General features: G+C 42.3%; 1 long non-coding RNA gene across 1 annotated transcript; it reads left to right on the forward strand.

The window, feature by feature from the left end:
- Window positions 1–2,701: 2,701 nt before the first annotated feature.
- On the forward strand, window positions 2,702–3,964 carry LOC112834050 (uncharacterized). Its single transcript, XR_012380937.1, has 2 exons — window positions 2,702–3,209; window positions 3,599–3,964. It is a non-coding gene; the product is annotated as an uncharacterized lncRNA (long non-coding RNA).
- The last annotated feature ends 1,190 nt before the right edge of the window (window positions 3,965–5,154 follow it).

A 5,154-nucleotide genomic window follows, 5' to 3' on the forward strand; every position in this document is an offset into this window, starting at 1 on the left:
ATTTTATTTAAGTATTTAAAATCAAGCTGCTACACATGGCAAGTAGTTCCCATATTGGACAGAGCAGGTTTAGAAAGGGAAATGAGATTGTCATAGACCAAATATTGATACAGTGTGTCTGCGGGAGGTGCACAGCTGGGGCACAGGGGTTGAGGGGACGAAGGTACCACTTCTGACCAGGCCCTTCATGAAAGAGACTCAAGAAAGGTGGGCCTGCGGGATGGACAGGTTCTTGACAGCAAGAATGGTGGCCAGCTACGGGGAGCAAATTCCAGGCAGAGGAAGCATGTGGGCAAAGACTAAAGTAGGGATGGAGGTCGTTAGGTCATAAGACAAGAATACAGCATCTTCTGAATGCAACAAATGTCACATTTGAATGTACAGCCCCCCAGACAGACAACATCAAAGGGAGCTAATGTGACAACACATCTTGCCGTAAGCCCGGGACACTCAAACACAAAATGGAAAGGAAATGACTTGGAAAATAAAGAAATGCCATGTTGGGGGGGGGGTGGTGGTGAAAATTCTTACTGACTCTACCAGCAAGTGGTGGATGTGGGTCTTGAACTTGGGTCTGGGTGACTTTCAGTACAATGTCTTCCACTCTATTGGAATGAGAGCACCGGGTCTGCATGTGGGCACAGAAGTTGTGGAACTAATACAAGAAGCTGGAAGATTGCCGAGGACAAATTTCGACAATTTGACAATTTGCCCCAGGCTGCTCTGGTTTCTGGAACCCAGTTAAGGACGGGATGACATGGATGGGCAGAGGATAATTGGTACTACAAATCTCTGTCTCAATCCAGTTTTACTGCAGATATCCAGACACTGCCTAAAACGTTTCCTAGAAATCTATTAATTATCATGACTCTACCAAGTGGTACTTATTTAGTAGCTGCTGGGGCTGGACTAAGAGTGGCAATTGCTTTGGGGATTTCATCACCAAGGCAGGAGAAGACAATCTTCTCATGTGAAAACTCCGGTTTGCAATGGAGTAGGAACATTGATCTTTTTACATAGGGAATGTGTGCAAAATATGCCAAGCTGTAATGTTCACTAAAGACAAAGTACTGTCAGTAAAGTAAACTTTTCTCAGGACAGGAGGAAATCATCTGGTACAAACCCAAACTTTACCAGTTTTGGTGACTGGCTAGAACCAAGGATTCTTATTGTAACTGGAAAACAACTATGGCTCCCCAAGGCAGGTGGATTTTAAAGTTGCATATCTTAAAATACCTGGCTCAGTGAACAACCAACAATTTTGACAAATAAAATGGAAATCAAAATTTCATAGTCTGTGGGTTGCCTATTACATTTTGGAAGGAAAAAAAATAACAAAGATAACCCAAAATAAATATTTGGATGTTAAAAAAAGAAACAGAGAGGAAGAGATATAAATCTCAAAAACATCTTTGGAAAACCGAGCATCGCACAGAAAAGTTAAAATATTAGAAAAACAGAAGCTCAATGACATTATTAATCTGTGGTTGGTTTAATTCATGATTTCAGTCATCTGGTATTACTACAATAGTTTCATAACTTAAAGGGAAATTTCAAAATAACTTTTAGGTCTCCACTTGTGTAGGAGTTAAGGAGTTAAGGTTTATTCGGTGTAGACCCCAGGACAAGAACTCCAGGTAACAAGATTGTCATTTTTCACCTCCCTGGTTTACAAAGCCCTCAGCCCTTTCTGGGCTCAGACACTTTGGATTAAGTTGGATGTGTTTTCAAACTACTTTGCCTCTTAATTTTTAAACCCTTGTTTAGTTAAATAAAATTTAATCCATATGTTTCTGATTCATTTACACTTAACTCATCAAAATGCTGTTTCATAAAAAGCTCTTTGATGTTCAAATTGCCTTTGGAGCTATTTTTAATAAGATTTTTTTTTCCCCTAAGCTTCCCTACTTAGAAACAGAAAGTTCCATTTCATTGCTATTTAACAACTAGGGGTCCAAACGGGTGGGTTCAGTTCATTATTTAAATGAAATAATGTATGTAAAATGCTTCATAAATTCTAAAGCAATCCATGCCTGTTAGTCATTACAGTTGCTATTGTGGTTATTGCGACCATGCAGAGACATAAGGTTTGAGGTTTCTCCTTCCGGCAGTTGGCTGGACTAGATCATCTTGTAGCTCCATCTTACTTATAACATTTTCTTATTCTAGACTTTCCCATTCTTAGCAACACATACAATAAACACGTCAAATGGCTGGTGAAGTAATAAGGAAGTATGTCAGACAGAGCCACCCACACAAATTGGACCCTTTCTAGTTGAGGTTTTACGTGGACCTACTGTGTGGACCATGATCTTCGTGGGGGGTTCAGGGTCTGGTTGGCTTTTACTGACTTAGGGGGTCAGCATCTCCTTGGTGTGTTATTTGTATGAACTGATAGACTCTGACAAAAAAATGGTTCACTGAGAAGGAAGTTTTGTGAGCAGGCACCTGGGGGTAGGAGGGGAATAACCAATGAGAGGCAGGGTCTGTTCCCCAATCCCATGGATGCATTGTAAGCCTTGAGGGGAGCTCCATGGAAAAGCTGCAGTTGTTTCTGGGGGGGGGGGGATCTGGAAAAATGGGCACATACAGCATTGCTTAGGATCCTATAAAAAAAATGTGGGGCAGAGCCTTCTCCCACTTCTGGGTGGAACCCAGCTCTGTCTTGGGCTCATGGGAGTTCTTACACATTGATGACAGCATCCCCTGGAACAGTGGGACAGTGGCGGCTGAGATTCTATTGCCTGGTAGGAGATGGCAGAGAAGTTTTGGCAATATGCGCAGTTGCCTGGAGCAGCATCCGCCAGTTAAAGTCGGCTTAAGCGCCTGTGAGCCTCCCCTGGGGTCTCTAGAAACACTCTGCTGCTGCCTATGTGTGGGGATGTCCCAAGGGGTCTCTATGATGTCATTCCTGGAATCTGATGAGGCTTCCATGTGAAACTAGCAAAACGGCCATTTTGCTTCTCCTGTCTTAACAAACGCGGAGAAAGTCTGGACCACTCTAACGAAAGTGAACAGGAAACCTTTGTCTCCTGGAAGTTGACCCCATCTTGTGTGTGAAGTATATACTTTCAACTTTCGCATGCTCTCCCTATGGCTCGGTCGGTTGCACACCAGGCTGCCTTTAGGAATTTGGAACCAAACATGAAACTCTTTATCACACAATGGAGGGAACATTGCTCTGCCCTTTCGCACATCAGTCTTCCCTGGTGAATGGCTTCCTAGCCTTCTGATTCTTGCCGTATGGAACAATTGGCCCCTTCAGTTAACTTGCCAGCAGTAATCAGTTATTTCTCCTGGCCATAAATTTTAACCATTCTTTTTTGAGGGGAAGAAATTAAAGTAACAAAGGGAGGTGACTATAAAGAACAGAACTGTCAAAATAGCAAATGTTTGAGTAATTTGTTGGGTTCCTGGTTTAGGGTTGACTGATTTTAGCACTAATTTTCGGTTTGGAGTATTTCTTGGGACAAATAATCCTTCGTTTCATCCACGTCTCCAGTGAAGATTTTGAGCGCAAGTGTGGAAAAGCTTGTAAGAGAGCTTTTATTATAAGTCAACAACTTAACTGATTTTTTTTTTTTTTTGCTTTTTTTAGGGGAGAACTCTGGTATCTGCTTAGCTATCTCCTTTTTCATGAAACAAACCAGATTTTTGACAACACCGACTGAACTTGGTCCATTGCAGACATTGCCCAAGAAACCACCTGGCCTAGCTACATTGTAATAACTGCTCTGAGCATCTAATTCCACCAGGTCTTGTTTGAAAAAGAGAAATTCCCCAAATGACTAATGCTTTTAGGTCCGGCGGCAGTTTTTCATTGTCCTCAAAGCACCTGGTGTAACCTACTTGCTTTCAATTCTTCTGAGAGCCTGTGGATTTGAAATGAAAAAAAGAAAATAGGATCCCCTAAGTCCACAGGGCAAGGCAATCTGCTTTCATTAAAGAGAACTCCAAATGTTTCCGAACATGTGGCCCACTAAGCTCCCCCGTCAGGCTCAGATTTATGTATTTGCTCTGGAACCAAGATTTTTGTACATGAGGCACAATACCTTGGAGTATTTACAGCGTAAGCTATTTTCCTAAAGCAAACAGCTGCACCCCCGGGCTCGGTAAACCCCTTCTGTCCCCAGACACAGGAGCCAGAACCTTCTAAGGGAGCAGGTGTGCCTTAACTGGGAGGAGGCCTTCCTTGGGCCTGATTCCCTGAATGTCTGAACATTTCACCCCTTCCAGAGATGCAATCTAATGACTTCTGAGAGCCTGTGGAAAGGCACTTTTTTTCTTATTTTCCCCTTGATAAGAAAAATGAAAAAAAAAAAAAAAGGGTCCAGTTACTCCAATCTAAAGGGAAGGGCTGGGTAGCTTCAAGAGGAAGCTGTAGATAAAGTCTGAGCTGTTACAAAGGTACTTTATCTTCTTTTTCTTTTTCTTCTTCTTCTTCTTTTTTTTTTTTAAATTTCCCTCCCTCTTTTCTGGCAGGGAGGGTGGAGGTCTTGATCAGGAGCAGGAATTTAAAAGGGAAACAAAAGGCAAAACATGAAGCTGATTTACTGTCTGGAATCTCAATGGTTCTTTTTGCTTGGGAGAAACTCCCAGCAGGCTTCCATAGGAGGAAGTTCAAAATTGACCACATTCCTGCAAACCGGCTTTCAGAAACCACACAGAGGGAAGGAGCGATTCATTTACTTATACATCCCATCAATATTAACTTATTTATTTTATTAATATTTTATTAATTTTTAAATTTATTTATTTATTTATTTATTTATTTTTTAAAATTTTATTTATTTATTTGACAGAGAGAGAGACAACGAGAGAGGGAACACAAGCAGGTGGAGTGGGAGAAGGAGAAGCAGGCTTCCCGCCGAGCAGGGAGCCCAATGTGGGGCTCGATCCCAGTACCCCGGGATCATGGCGCCCCAATTCTTAAATTTTTTTAAAGATTTATTATTTGAGAGAGAGGTGGGGGAGGGGCAGAGGGAGAGGGAGAGAGAGAATCTCAAACAGACTCCACGCTGAGCGCAGAACCCCATGTGGGGCTTGATTTTATGACCCATGAGATCGTGACCTGAGCCGAAATCATGGTGGTCGGGTGCTTAACTGACTGAGCCACCCAGGTGCCCTCTCATCCCATCAATATTTATTAAGAAC

This window comes from Callorhinus ursinus, unplaced genomic scaffold (genome assembly GCF_003265705.2).
Source record: "Callorhinus ursinus isolate GAN/ISIS: 27379988/994484 unplaced genomic scaffold, GSC_fseal_2.0 scaffold15, whole genome shotgun sequence".
NCBI classification, from domain to species: Eukaryota; Metazoa; Chordata; class Mammalia; order Carnivora; family Otariidae; genus Callorhinus; species Callorhinus ursinus.